Source organism: Natrix helvetica (genome assembly GCF_964273705.1).
Source record: "Natrix helvetica genome assembly, chromosome: 4".
In the NCBI taxonomy this organism is placed as follows: domain Eukaryota; kingdom Metazoa; phylum Chordata; class Lepidosauria; order Squamata; family Natricidae; genus Natrix; species Natrix helvetica.
In genome coordinates, this window is record NC_138550.1 from 31,665,999 (window position 1) to 31,682,324 (window position 16,326).

At 39.7% G+C, this 16,326-nt stretch overlaps 1 gene segment (V, D, J or C); it reads left to right on the forward strand.

The window, feature by feature from the left end:
• LOC309390886 (Ig kappa chain V-III region PC 3741/TEPC 111-like) overlaps positions 1–16,326 on the forward strand; it is a 380,622-nt gene that overhangs the window by 356,750 nt on the left and 7,546 nt on the right. The window contains exon 2 of the V gene segment in view: positions 14,374–14,832.

Genomic DNA, 16,326 nt, shown 5'->3' on the forward strand with positions numbered 1-16,326 from the left:
CTTCCGTTGTCTTCATGAACTGTGAAACCTGACTCCACCTTTAAAACTCAGGCTTCCGGTCTTTGTCTCCGTACTACCCAGAGGAATCTCTTGTGGATTGCTATTTCCTGAACCTTCTGGAGAGGAAACCTTTTCTTAACGCTAGATTGACCAAAGAAACTCTCACTTGTTTGGATTTTCTGCCTCCTGGACTCATCTGCCTGCTCTACTTCTCCAGCTGTCCAGTCTCTACACTGACTGATTTCTCTGTTTTATAAACTATGTCTCCAAAAAGACCACCACCTGGAAAACCTGGCTTTGCTACTTCTGCACCGACATCTGCAACATCCAGCCCTGCCACACAGTCAAACATTACAGAAATGATGCAACCCAAGAGTACAGAGTTGGATTTGCTGCAAATGCTTCAACAACTCATACAGGGCCAGGAAGAAATTAAGAAACAACTAAAGGAAATGAAGGAAGAAATTAAAGAGAATCAAGTCCAAATTTATAAGAACTCACAGAGACTGGACCTTGTGGAGGGTGGGGTGGCGGAGGCGAGGGGGGGTGGAAGTTTTGCAGAAGAGTAACAAAGAACTTGATATTCAACAAATGAAAACAGAGTTTGAGAGAATGTCCTTTTATCTTAGATTTCAAAATGTTATAGAAACAGATGGGGAAAATATAAGGGACATTATGACCAACATCTTAGCTGAATACATACACAAAGACAAACAACAAATGGAGTGGGAGATAGACTTGGCCTATAGAGTGAATTCAGCATACGCTAGGACACACAATGTACCCAGGGAGGTTCATATTAAATTCCTTAGGAAAAGCACAAGAGACGCAATTCTGGGTGTACAAAGGGGGCAAACATTGACATACCACGATATGGAGATAACCATCTTGAAGCAGATCCCAAAAAAAATTAGGGAGAAAAGGAAAAGCTATTCGCAATTGGTGAATAAATTATACCAGAAAGGGGTGTGGTTTAGATGGTTGATGCCTGAAGGGATGTTAATATTCTGGGAGGAGACAAGAATTAGAATTAATACACCCATAGAGGCTCAGGCCTTTATGGAAAAAAATAAAGCAAACCTAGAAAAAACAGAAGATTCTACAACGGTTATACAGGACATGGGAGGGGCCGGAGCTCTGCCAGCGGGGGGGGGGGGAAGGGGCAATACCAAGAAAGCTCAGATCACAAAAATGAATAAGAAAACCACATTGCTATAAACATACCGAAAGTAATAGTGAAATTATATTTAGAAAATATGTTATAATATATAAGTTGATTGAAAACTTTTATTTCTATATGCTGATTTTACATGATTATGTATTAATGTTTTATATCTAGATGTATATTATGAGTTTGGAGGGAGGGGGCGTCTGCCATACTTGCAACTGCCAAAATTTGTATATTATTCCACATACCCTTTTCCTAGTAAATGTTTTAAAAAAACCAATAAAATTTTTTGAAAAAAAAAAAAAGAAGTAACTTAAAAGGGAAAAGTGGCTAGAAACATTAATCTGTATTTTCCAGCAGTGACACTGAAAAATATTAACTACATACAATGGTAATAAATATATCAGGTTATGTACTTATTTGAAGCATTTTATTACCCATGCTTGAAAAAGTGAATCCCACAATGATACATAAAAATAAATAAAGCATAATTTGTCAGATGTGCATAACCTATATCCATCTATAGGTCCCAAGGCATTAAAAACCAATTTAAGAAAGATGTCTGCTTGATAAAAAGTTACGTTGGGCCCCAAGATTAGTCTCAATATGCAAAGATGGCCATGCTATTCCTTTTTTTTCATCCTGTTACGGTCATGCAATTTTCTTTGTCTATGTCACCTTCTCAGTATTATATATTCTTTGGTTATTATTTGAAAGTAAATTCTAATTTACATATTGGCTACCAATTAAACACTTAAAAATCCTGTTCACTCATAACTATATTTAAAATATAGGATTATATTTAAATATGCCACAATTTAGATATGGACAGAGACATGTTAGTTCATTCCACAATGTTGGCTTTTAGAAGCCAGTTATCCTTCTAGCAGCGGTCAGCTTTAGATTTGCTTCGCTGGGTGTATAAGTGGAAGCTGCAAGAAAGTTTAACTAACTTTGTTGTCACATTAAGAATCTTTCTTACTATCACTGTTTCTACAGCGAGTTGTGAAAGAAGTTTCTCAAAACTTAAACTAATTAAAACATATCAGAGATCTATAATGAGCCAAGAAAGACTGAGTAATCTAGCAATACTGTCCATTGAGAGAGACTTTAATGTAGATTTCAATTCCGTTGTTGAAAAATTTGCACTAATTAAAAGCAGGCGAATTTAAATTAATCTGTATATACAGATTGATATCTTGCACTTCTATTAAAGAATTACAATTAGAAGTACAGGATTGAGGAAGTTGGCTCCATCTAGCCCAGTCTTGGATCATCTCCAGGGTATGGTTCCATTTTGATGTTTAGTTTTTGTTCTTGATATTTTTTGTCGTTTACGATGGTTGTGAGACGACATATAATAGCATGGCCCATGCTAGGTTACTACATTTGTAGATTTGTATTCATAGACCTGCTGAAAATGTGGAGAATGTGTAATGCATGTTCGCACTCAATAAAGTGTTTGAAAATAAACTTGTATTTAGATGCATTTTACTTTAATTACATCAGTATTTTCATAACAAACAATACATGTGCTTAGGGGGGAAGGGTTTCTTTAACTAATCTAGTGGAAGAGACTCGAGTGCTAAAATCCACGGGTTAGGGGGCGCAAATTACTTGCCTTGCCCCGGGTGCTGACAACCCACGCTACGCCACTGATACACCGTAAAACGGGCCAAGGGTTAAGGTTGATCCTTGTCTAAAGTGTTGGAAGAGGAAATGATAACTTAGACACAATAGTGTCTTACACCTCTCAGACAGCACTTTTTCATTGTTAATATTTTGTAGTTGAGTTGTGTATCCCTGGACATGAACATAGCGACACAATGTTTTCCTGTTTTTTGAAATATATTAAATATTTCCACTACAAAGCAGTGTTTATTCCTAAGTAATATGCCTAAAAAGGCAAGAGGCAGGCCTTTTTTGTAAAGGTGCCCAAAAAACACTATGGGTAGGTCAGTGAAGTCACTAGCAATCATGTCTGACTCTGGAGAGGCTTTACTAAGAATTGCAAAATAAGAACCTGTCACTGCAATTTTTTAAAAAAATGTTATGATAAACTACATCAATTTATGGTCTCTTGGAAAGGCCCTGAATGCTCATAAAGTTGTTTGGCTGCAGTCCTTGTCATCTGCTGCTCCCTGGTATATGCAAGGCAGTGATTAGTGATTCTTTCCTTAATGGATTTTAATCCTGATGGCTACTATCAACAACTGTAACTGAGTTCACCCCAAACATCTGTAGCCAAATTATGGGTGGCAAGTTAGTAGCCTACTATATTGTGAAAGCTCAACTACTGTGGTTGGTTTGTGGTTCAGTGTGATGCCAACTCAATTAGATTAATTCAATAGCTCATGATTCAATCATGAGCCAGGTTCATAACGTAGCTAACTAGTTCATGATAAACGCCACCTTAAAAATGCCATATTCAAAGGGATGTCAAACTCAAGGCCCAGGGGCCCAATCCAGCCCACACGGTGCTTAGATGTGGCCCACGGGGCTGCCCTGGAAACAGCGAAGGACTGGCCCATGGTGCCTCTGCCAGCGAAAACGCAGCTTGAGAGGGCAGCACGCAGCCCTCCCAAGCTCTGTTTTCGCTGATAGAGGGTTGCAGGAGGCAATCGCAGCTGAAAACGAAGCTCGGAAGGCTGTTTTGATTGGCAGAGTGTTCGGTCCTCCACAGGCATCCTCAACACAAGTGATATCGAGCTGGCCATGCCCACCCTGGCTTTGCCACGCCCAGTCCCCCTGAAGTCAAGCACAACCCTGATGTGGCCCTCAATGAAATCGAGTTTGAATAGCTGTAGGCACAGCAGGTACAGTCCTCATTTAGCAACCGCCTCAGACAGCAACCATTCAGAGTTACAATGGAGATGCAAAAGTAATTTTGCAACCAAAGCTTCATTTATATATTTGGCAGTTTCTTTTAAGTCATGTATTCGCCATTACATCAGTTAGCACTTGTACTCCTATGGTATGTAGTTTCCTTCACAGAGTGGAAAGATTGTATAAGCAGGCTTCTTGAGCTGCTTTTTTCTGCAGGGCAGCACATCCCCTAAAAAGTGCTAACCAACTCTATGACCTTAACTAGAACCTCATGCTGTTGCAAGACCCAACGTAGTTTCACACTAAAGAGTCTTTCACACTAAACCTCCTATCAACTATCCAGTGCTATCACAATCATTTCATGTGTGTTCCCCATTGTGTGTTTGCTTTCTTGTAACCTCTTTCTTTTTTTAAATGTAAATACAAAGATTAGTTTTCTTCTTGCTAATTATCTCAGTGAGCACTTTAAAGGGCAGGGGAGTGGAGGGAAAGGCTATAAATTTGTCCTTTTACCTGACTTGTGAGTCAAATGTCCCAACTATTTGGGTTAACCTGGCTGTTTCGCTTTTGACATAGTAAACCAAAAGGAAATTGAAGTAAAACTGTAAGTACAGTTGTAGTCACCTGATTTTTCACTTAGTGACTATTTTGCTTAATGATTGCATTGCTGATCCCATTTGTGGTTACTGCATGAAGACTATATGTACCTTGTAGATGTTTTTTTGTTTATACTGTGTAACTCACAACCTTACCAAAATGGTTACCGTATTTATCGGCGTATAACACGCACAGGCGTATAACACGCACCTTCATTTTAAGAGGGAAATTTCAGGAAAAAAAATTAAATTTCAAATAAAGAACTTTGAAGCAAAATAAGGGTAGCTCAGAACTTTTTTTTATTAACTTTTAGTCGGGAGTCCGGTGGGAGGAGAGACGGCTCATCCATTCTCTCCTCCTCTCACTCACACCCCGCTGTCTAAAGCGCTTCCTCTCGCCCACCCGAGCTCTTCCGCGGGCGAAAGAAAGCATTTTAGTCGGGTGTCGGGGAGAGGAGAGACGGCTCATCCATTCTCTCCTCCTCTCACACACACCCCGCTGAGTAAAGCGCTTCCTTTCGCCCGCATGAGCTCTTCCATGAGCGAAAGAAAGCGTTTTAGTCGGGTGTCCGGGGAGAGGAGAGAATATTCAGCCAGACTCTCCTCCTCTCGCCCACACCCCGCTGAGTAGCGCTCCGTGATCCTTTTCTGTGCATCTGGCGTTTAGATAGATAGCTGGATGTTTTAAACGCCAGGCGCACAGAAAAGCAGCTGCTGTTGGGGCGAAGCGCTCCGCGATCCTTTTCTGTGCGCCTGGCGTTTAGATAGATAGCTGGATGTTTTAAACGCCAGGTGCACAGAAAAGCAGCTGCTGTTGGGGCGAAGCGCTCCGCGATCCTTTTCTGTGCGCCTGGCGTTTAGATAGATAGCCGGATGTTTTAAACGCCAGGCGCACAGAAAAGCAGCTGCTGTTGGGGCGAAGTGCTCCGCGATCCTTTTCTGTGCGCCTGGCGTTTAGATAGATATCTATATCGGCGTATAACACGCATACATCATTTGCCCCCTATTTTTCGGGGGGGAAAGTGTGTGTTATACGCCGATAAATATGGTATGTGCCAACACTTTGTCACCAAATATATTATAGTCAGTCCTTCTGACTATAATATATTTAATATAAATATTAAATTAAATTGGTTTTGTTGTGATGTCATAGCTAATATATCTGAGCAAATTAGAATAATTTGGTTGGTTTTAAGCATGATTCAAATCTCAGGTCAGAAATAGAAAGTCACTGCTGTTAATGTGAGAAATTTATTAAATATGAAATAATTATTAGTATTGATCAGCCAATATATGGGGAATTGGTAGCTAAATGTATTACATTACAATACCAGGAAGAATAAACAACTGAAATTATTGCAGAGGCTTAAATTCAAATATTACAATATCTGCAGTTTTATCTTCCCCCCAAAACCCATCGTTCCTGTAAAGTAGCAGTACAAATAGGAAGCTTTTAGAAAATAAAAATAAGAGACTGGCTTTCATAGCTCAGGCAGAAGTTATTATGTAAGACGCTCTATAAGGGAAAGACTGTTCTTTAGCAAGTGTAAGAGGGCAGTGGCAAGAAAGCATCACGAGCGGATAGAGCACCTTGTTTTTCTGAAAAAGGAAGAAATGGTATACAGGAAATCCTCAGCTTACAACCAGGGGTGGGATTCACCCAAACTGGTTCGAACTAGATGCTAATTTTACATTTGGTTCGCCGGATGGGTAGTTGCAAGGATTGGCTGGCCCCGCCCACCCCACCCTTCCCAGGAGTCTCCATGCGGTCCATTTTGGATGCCAGGTAAATGCAGCGCCTGCGTGGAGGCTCTGGGAGGGTGAAAAATGGGCCTCCCAGAAGTCCAGAAATGAGCCTGTTTCCAGTCTCCGGAGTGCCTCTGGAGCCTGGGGAGGCTGTTTTCACCCTTCCAGAGGCTCAAGGAAAGCTTCCAGAGCCTGGAGAGGGCAGAAACTCCCCCCCCCACCTCCATGGTGCAGGAGGCCAAGTAGGCCACACCCACCATGGCCATGCCCATCCAGCAACCGGGCAGAGAATCAGTTGCTAAAAATTTTGAATCCCACCCTTGCTTACAACCATTTGTTTAGTGACTCTTCAAAGGCACTGAAAAAAGTGACTTAGGATGGATATTCACTCTCATGATGATTGCAGCATCCCTATGGTCACATGATCAAATTTTGGATGTTTATCCTGGGTCATGTGATCACCTTTTGAGACCACCTGACAAGCAAACTAATGAGGAAGCCAATTCACTTAATAACTGTTTTACTTAGCAACAAAAATTTTGCACTCAATTGTGATTGTAAGCTGAGGGCTATCTGTGCAGTATGGAGTCAGGCAATATTCTAGCAGTGGAGAAAAAGTGGAGCAAATTGCAATTTCACAGTTTCAGATCAGATTTACACAAATTTATGAAAATCCTTTCCACTGGCCTAGTTTTAAATTACTAACCAGAGCAGTGTGCATATAATAGCACCTTGCCTGGCAGTGGTGGGAGGTGAGGTTTGTTTCAAGGTAGCCTCATGTAGTTGTTGTAAGTGCTTAGTGCTACCTGGTAACAAACAGGGTTTTTTCCCCCAGCGAATTAAGGAGTTGCTACTGATTTCAAATATGTGATTGGCAAAGGATAGCTTCTTTGGGCAAAAGATTCTATTCTGCAACACAATGTATTTTTGGAAATAAACAAAATCTGTGGTATATAATGTTTGAAAGTAAGTATCTGTAGATTATAGTATTAACATGTTAGGATACAATTTGAAAAACAGAATGTAATAGCTGTGCAATAGCCATGACACAATTTGAGATCTATCCAGAATGAGTCAACCTCAGCTTCTTTTTCAATTTAAACTTTACGATACATAGCTAAGGTTAGGGATGAAATGCATGGAATACAGTGTACGGATGCACAAATATAAACCTGCCAAGAATTAGAAGCTTTGTCTTCTAGGTCACATGATACAACCTCTAAATAGGCTTTCAATTAACAACCGTTTGCTATAAATGAAGTATTGGGAGGTGTAATTATATGCCACCTAGAGTAAGAGCCCAGACATGAAGGCTAGTTGCAATTATTTGATGGTGAATAAAATGTATTGTTAAAGCCCTAACATTGGAAATAAACTGAAATTAAGCCCCAGCTGTTCCTTTGGGTAATGATTTGTTAATTAATATTGGTCCTCCATGACAATATGCAAGTTTACTTGGGCTGTTTTCAAAACCTCAGTTGAACAAAGGCAAAATTAAATTAATCAGGAAGGTTGAAGTAAATTCACTTTAGGAAGCTAAAAAAATGTTATTCAGGTCTACTTGTTGAAATGTTACATCTCATCTTTCCTTTAAAAGTAGCTTACCTTACATGCCCTATAGAATTACAATAACATAAAGAAATATGAATTATACATGTTTCATTTTAGGTGCACCCAATCTGTTATAATTAACAGATATAAATAATAACTGGGACACATGTATTTTGCGAGAATTAAGGGGACAAGGGGTTTTGAGGAGAGACTACTTCAAAAACTGTTTTTCAAGTGCAAATTCTAGATTTAGCTGAGAGACTGTTCTTAACATATTCCCCACCTCTCCCTGCAGCTTTGCTGATAGAGATTAGCACTTTTTCAGACAAGGAGCTTCAGCAAATCCAAAAGTGACACTCCTTTAGGCAACAGACAGAGAGCTATGAAGTAGAAGCTGTGGTAACATTAGTAAGTGTGACATTTGCTGGGCAGAATGTGAGTTCCTATTCTTCTGCAATACCAACAGGCAAACTTCTTTTCGTTTGCCCATATGCTTGGTACAAAAGACAAAAAAAGAATGGGTGCATATTCAGCTATGCATCAGGAGATCCCCAAATGTTACCTCTGGGCAATGCCCTTTCTTCTGATTTCTCTCATATTAGGTAAGTAATTATTCTAGCAATTCTTTTCTTTCACGTTAAGAAAGATGACAATGGCATTTTCTTCTCAAATTATTGCTTATGATAAACGTGGGCATTTTTACTTTTTTGGGAGTAAGCTCCACTAATCTTAGGGAGATTAATTTTGAATAAGATCAGGTGTTAAATGTATGTGAATCCGGTTCCTTTACCCAACTGTCTCATAAATTATTGTATAAAATATTTCTTGAACAATGTAGAAAAAGTTTTGCTAGAAAAGCTTTGTATTTTTCACCTGTTTATTGTAAAATTTCTACCTTTGCCCTTGTCCATTTGTCTTTATGCCTGTTCTTCTAAGAGATACCTCTATAAAATCTAGTGGCATAGCAGTTTTTTCACAGACCTAGCAGCATATGGGGACTTCAAAAGGAGAAAAAAAGAAGCAAGAGGTTGACTCATTCTGTCCTTGAATTAAGGGAATTCTGAAAGGTTTAGCTGCCTATCTAAGATTAAGAAAATATGCAGCTTCTATACAGCCATGAAACATAGGAGCATTATTATCTTTGAATTTTACAACCGCCACCCTGTCATAAGACAAGACAGGCTACCTCAGGAAGTTGGTTTTGGATGTCATGAAAAATCAGCTATTTGCCATTTCTTCTCCCAAACTTTTATAGCTGAGATTTTCTGTTTTAGCTGCCAGAATAATTTGGCTAGTCTTGAAAAGCATGCACTTTCACTGGTGAGCTGATTGAATATTCCATTGTACTTCAAGCAAAATAAATAAATAAAATATCTCCCCTTGAATTGGCTGTGGGCATTTTATCTTCAGATTAAGCCCATTAAAAAAGTTCTTAACATATAAAACTAGAGGCCCCCTTTTTTACAGTGCAGTACTTTGTAAATGATGCCTACCAAGCTTCATTCATTGTTCGTAATAAGTAATGTTAAATATTTTACACATCAAAAGTCTATACTATTTTATCTATGCAAGAGGTTTTTAATTGCTAATAACAATCTACTTGTAAGTAGAGCAGCAATATTTGTTATATTGAGATGCATGATGTAGTTTTAGTTACTTGTATTCTTAATAAACTCAAGTCAACTTGATTACTTGTGCTTATGCGGACACAGCCATGCAAAGTTCTTGTGAATAGAACAAAAGTAGCTTGCCAATGCATTTTTTCTGTGATATTGTTGCCTTCCCATCCAAATACAGGTAGTCCTCGACTTACAACCACAACTGAGCCCAAAATTTTTGTTGCTAAGCAAGACAGTTATGAAGTAAATTTTGCCCGATTCTATGACCTTTCTTGCCACATTTGCCAAGTGGATCACTGCAATTGTTAAGTTAGTAACATGGCTGTTAAGTGGATCTGGCTTCCCCAATCATTTTGCTTGTCAGAACGTCGCAAAATTTGATCACATAACCATGAGACACCGCAACCGTCATAAATATGAGTCAGTTGACAAGCATCTGAATTTTGATCATGTGATCATGAGGATGCTGCAATGGTCATAAATGTGAAAATCAGTCATAAGTCATTTTTTCAGTGCCATTGTAATTTCGAACAGTCACTAAACAAACGACCTGTACCAAACCAGAGCATGTTTAATTTCGGAATGCAGACAAAGTGGTCCAGGGACCATCACCTGCACAGAAAATGACTTTTTAGCATTGGCATTATGAACGCACAGAAAGAATTACCTGGTGCTACATCCCCCTCTTAACCTTGTAGTAGATGAACAATCAGCACCTTCACACATAGTGCTGGTTAAAAAGAAGAAGAAGCTTTTGCTTTTGACTGGCTGTGTGATTTCTCACGATGAAGAATCCTTCTGTGGTGAATTAAATCTTAGAAGGAAGTAGGTAAGAACTGGGAAGAGAGTCCAGGAGACTAGGAATTCAAGGAGCAAAGAATGAAAAAGTTCAATAATAAATCAAGATATAATAATCCCTACAAAAGGGATCAATGAAAAGGAACCAACTAGAAAATATTGTCTATAGGAAACAGAAGCAAGAAACTCCTAATGAAAAAAAAAAGCTGTATCCTGGGAAGGAGATGACAAGATGGAAAAGGCCATGAGGTTAATCAATAGGGCAACTAAACAAAATTGTATAAAGCTAACACTGTCTGGAAATCAAGAACCTGAGGGGGGTAGAATTCACAATATTAAAAACTGAAATAACTGAAATAATTCACTTAAGCTAAATGCAGGGAGACTCTGGATTGAAAAGAGAAAGTACATGTGGAAGCTTTAGATGGCTTTAAAAAGATGATTAGACAAATTCACATAGAAAGAGTCTGTCATTGCTATTAGCTTTGAGGTCAGAATAGCATCTTCTGAATCACAGGGAGCATGCTAAAAAATGCTATGGAGAAACAACTATCATGGCCTGCATATATATTTTCTGGATGCATCTGGATTACCAAATGTTTCTTGACTAAATGGGCCTCTGGATTGATCTAGTACAGCTTTTCTTAACTTCAAGAATGTTGTATAGCTGGGCAAAACTTCTTATAGATCAGTGGTGGGTTGCAGGCGGTACGCTCCGGTATGGGCGTACTGGAGCCAGCCTGGACCACCGGATACCATTCTGGTAAGGTAGTCCAGAGGGCCCATCTGCCCGCCCGCCCGAGCTCCTTACCGGTCTTTTAAGGCTTCTGCGCTTCTGCGCACGGCGTGTACAGCACCTGCGCGATGCTTCGCGGAGCAGCTGGAACATCATGGAGGCTTGCAGAGGCGCTAAGATGCATGTGTGCATGTGTACTGCGCGCATCCATGTGGGCGCCACCAGGCCCGTTCCAACCGTACCAGTTGGAACGGGATCCGGAACCCACCACTACTATAGACGCAAGGAAGAGCTATGTGTTAAGGACAAAAAATAACAAACAAGGGATAAAAACCTTACAAATAAGTAACTGCCTCTGAAATCTGACAAGAGGAATCTGTCACTTATAACCAAAGTTTGGATGAGACATTTTAAGTAAGGAATTTTAAGACATTTTAAGTAAGGAATCTCAGGGGTTGCCACAAAAAAGAGGGAGTCAAACTATTTTCCAAGGCACCTGAGTGTAGAACAAGAAGCAATGGGTGGAAACTAGTCAAGGAGAGAAGCAACTTAGAACTGAGGAGAAATTTCCTGACAGTTGGATAGCCATTTGTCTGAAACGGTATAGGGTTTCCTGGCTAGGCAGGGGGTTGGACTAGAAGACCTCCAAGGTCCCTTCCAACTCTGGTATTATATTGTATTGTATTGTATTGTATTGTATTGTATTGTATTGTATTTGTATTGTATTTGTATTTGTATTTGTATTTGTATTATTTGTATTTGTATTTGTATTTGTATTGTATTGTATTGTATTGTATTGTATTGTATTGTATTGTATTGTATTGTATTGTATTGTATTGTATTGTATTATTAAGTGAGTGCCAAAACACAGAAGTAGGATCAATGGTAGCAAGAAAGATTTTTCTGTAGGCCACTGTGTGTGTGTGTGTGTGTGTGTGTGTGTGTGTGTGTGTATCATTGCATGCATCACAGATGAAAATAGGATCCACTAGCTTGGTTTTATATTTATAGGAGATGGACAATAGAAATAAATACCGCTAGACTACTGACCTTTTGCAATATTAAAAGCCAACCCTGCATTGTGACCTTTATGATGAAGCCCCAAGGGAATGAGCTGGGATACGATATCACAGATGTGAATCACAAGCTTCCTCCAACGCTAAACACAAATAAATTCACACTCTTCCAACAAGTTCTGAAATTGCAACCTAATCAGACCTGGCATTGATTTAAATTTTAGAAGGGCATAATCAATATACAATAATGCTGACATCTCTTCTATATTGAAAAATATTATATCTATAGAGACAACCAGTATGTATAAGGGAGGGAGGAAGATTTCTGATGCACCCCCTCCCTCCCAGCTTCTCCTAAGCAAACTCAGTCAGGAAATTGGCAGAAAGTTGGAAGCCACTCCTGCTTCCTACTGCTTTTTTGCCTGTTCGTGGCCATTCTCTTTCTCTGTTTAAATAAGGAAATACTGCATATCTGATGACCTAGCAGGGCACAGATTGTCTATGGGATATAAACTTGTGCAACCACAAACACATGTATACGCGAAAAGAAACATTATTTGATGTGAAAAATTGTCATAATTTAAGTACATGTGTGCTGAGTCACACCACACCACTTATTCAGGGTAATGCTATTGCTTTGATTAAACTTGAATGTCTTATTATCCTATTTAAAAATGCTTAAGTCATATGATTCATTAGCTAAATGTGTTATTTCTTATTTCAGCCTGTTAAAATTGTACGTAAGAGGCATTTGGGGGGAAAACTGTTTTAAGTATTTTCTTTTTCAGACCATGCAATTTCTCCTTCCTGGCACATTACTCCTACCTACCTCCACATATAAACTTTGAATTTGCAAGAGACTGACAAAAATAAAAGTGTATGGGTAGTTCAGAACGAATCTTACCAGCAGAGCTACATATAGTTGCACAGATGATGATTGACCTCTTTGTAAAAGACCAATTCAAAAAGTTGTTGTGGTGCAAATAGTAGCCTTTCCAAATGGGGAGCATTTTTTTTTACTACCGGTTCTGTGGGCTTGGTGGGCATGGCAGGGGAAGGATACCGTAACATTTCCATTCCCTCCCCACTCCAGGGGAAGGTTGCTGTAAAATCCCCATTCCCTCCCCACTCTGGGGGAAGGTTACTGTAAAATCTCCATTATGTCCCAATTAGTTGGGACTTGGTAGGCAGAGAATAGATGGGGGCAGGGCCAGTCAGAGGTGGTATTTACCGGTTCTACGAACTACTCAAAATTTCCTCTACTGGTTTTGCAGAACTGGTCAGAACCTACTTTAATACCACTGGAGCAGTGGCAACTCTACATTGAAATTAATCACACCCTTCAGCTTCTATAGTGATTGATGAAATATGTCCAGAACCCAGTAACTAAGAAGACTATCATCTGAGAATAGTATGTCCAGGAAGGAAGAGGAATCAGCAAATGGACAACAAATGTTATCTCAGGATAATTATCAGCTGGTTAGGAGTGGATGGATGCTACTTCAAATGCCCCATGAAAAAGTGCTTTTACTTCAATTGCTTTCCTCAAATTTTGCTTCATTTAAATTGTGTAGTTAAAAGTATGGGATAATAATATAGTTGGTTGTCTGCAAATGCTCTAAGGACCTTTCCTGTGAAATCCTGAAAATGTAGGTTAGATTTGTTTCAAATATATTTCTTTCCCAAACTCATATCGTGTAATCATCCCTTTCTCATCCCTTCATTTCTTGATTTTCCTAATCTATTTTGAAGGAGATCTTCCATTGAACCCCTAAACTATATAATAAGCCCCCTCTTCTTTCTTTCTTTTTTTACAAAAACTTCCCTCTGAAACACGATGCTTTACTGACTGGAAATTATGGGAAGTTCTAGATAGGGGGGTACCAGTTTGAGGAAGATTATCCCAGAGTAGGGACGCGGTGGCTCGGTGGCTAAGATGCTGAGCTTGTCGATTAGAAAGGTCGGCAGTTCAAATCCGTAGCGCTGCATAACGGAGTGAGCTCCCGTTACTTGTCCCAGCTTCTGCCAACCTAGCAGTTCGAAGGCATGTAAAAATGCAAGTAGAAAAAATAGGAACCACCTTTGTTGGGAAGGTAACAGTGTTCCGTGTGCCTTCAGCATTTAGTCATGCCAGCCACATGACCATGGAGACATCTTCGGACAGCGCTGGCGCTTCGGCCTTGAACCAGAGATGAGCATTGCCCCCTAGAGTCGGGAATGACTAACACATATGTGCAAGGGGAACCTTTACCTATCCCAGAGTATTGTTACATTCTGAAAGAGTCCAAAATGTTGATCTGTCTTTCTACCTTTGCAGTGCTTTATGCTGGTGTTTCTAATGCCACACAGGAGAACGCAGCCACCTCAAGCAATTCCTCTCTCTACCCTACAAAGTTTCTGATGAAGACAATGACTGCTGAACCATGGCAACCGTTTCTGTCTCAGACGCCAGAGAAAGAGAAAGCCAAGGAGGGTGAAACAGTGGTCTTCGGATGCCAGTATCACAGTCCTGAAGGATCATCTTTGAATAACCTCACAGTGAAGTGGTATAAGCGGGATGGAAAAGGACAGAAGGATGTCATGGAAAATAATGTCACTGCCCTGGAAAACAACACTAGAATTTTCATGGCTGGGAATTTATCAGAAGGTGATGCTTCACTGACTATATTAAAAGTGACAGCCAGTGACCATGGCACTTATTACTGCCAAGTCATTCTTTCCAATGGTGATTTGGTGACCGGCGATGGCACAAAACTTAGAATCCAGAGAGCACTAGGTAAAATTTTGTTCTGCTTTAAAAAAATGTTTTCAGAGATTTTCTAGAATATTTGCAAGTAGACTATCTGTTAAAAGAAATTATAGTGATCTCCTCCTCCTCCTCCTGGCACAATGATGGCCTAACAAAAGCCTTTCCCGAATGCATCCGAGAGGCATTGTAAAAAGTAAGTTTAATCATGTTTTTTTAAAAAATAAGCTAGGTTCACAAAGCCCATTAAACCATAAAATATGGTTTAATATTGTAAATATGCTTTACAAATTACAATGAGAAAATGCACATAACTTAAACCATAAATCACAATGTGTAAATGGGTCAGCAACCTTAAACACTCAAAGAGCCACAAAAGTCCTAACCGGAAGTCCCCTCTTCAATTCTGAAGCCGACCAGAAGTCCGGTTCCCTCACCATAGAGTCTCCTCCTAACGTGGCATTCTTTTTCCTCTACCTGTCTTAACTGAAAGCCCTATCAATTGTGCAGCCAACTGGTGACAGGGAGCCGCAGCAGAGGAACAGAGCCGCATGTTGCTGACTCCTGGATCTAGCCATTACACTTGGATTATAGATCTGGGCTGCAAAGATCTGGTAGACTACTAGATAATCAGAATAGAAAATAACAGAATATTTAGATCAGGGATGTCCAAACTTGGGAACTTTAAGACTTGTGGACTTCAACTCCCAGAATTCCCCAGCCAGCCATGCTGGCTGGGGAATTCTGGGAGTTGAAGTCCACAAGTCTTAAAGTTCCCAAGTTTGGATACCCCTGATTTAGATAATATTTATTTTTCCGTAACAACATTTTAAAGACTTTACAATCAATAAGCAAGAGAACAATGCAAACACAAAACTGAAAACTATGTAAGCTCTACTTTGTGTTGCCTCTGAAGATGTAAACAAAGGTTCAGTTGATTCGAAGTGCAGCATCCTGCCTGGTGGTAGTAGATTTGATCAGATAACTAATGCTATGGTCATTGTGCTGGCTACTGGTTTGCTCTAGGTAAAATTAAGAGTATCAGTTTTTATCTGTAATGCCCCAAATGACTTGGTTCCCAGGTATTTGTAGGACCAAAAAAGATTTGGAGTTCTTGAAAAAAAGGTTCAGTGAGAATCCTCAAATCACATGAAATAAGGGGATGGGGGCTTGGATGTTAGGTCTTTTTGGTGGTAGTCCTCCCCCCCCCAATTCTGCAACACCTCATTTTTTGAGGTATGGAATCCCCTGGGCTCACTTAAGGTGACTATTCCACAGAGGGTTTGGATCTAATGGGGTATGAGCTACATTGCCGCTGGTTACTTAATTTAATTTTTTCCCCCTTAGTTTCATAAAATAGTGTTTTGGTTGTTTGCAAACTGCCTTCAGTTTCAGGAAGAAATTGAAACCACATTTCAAAGTAGATGAAGATATTTACACTTAAAGTCCTCACCACAACTACATGAGTCAGTTAAAAGTTCTAAGTGAACAGAAGGATTCATACCAGAAACAGCTTGGCAATTG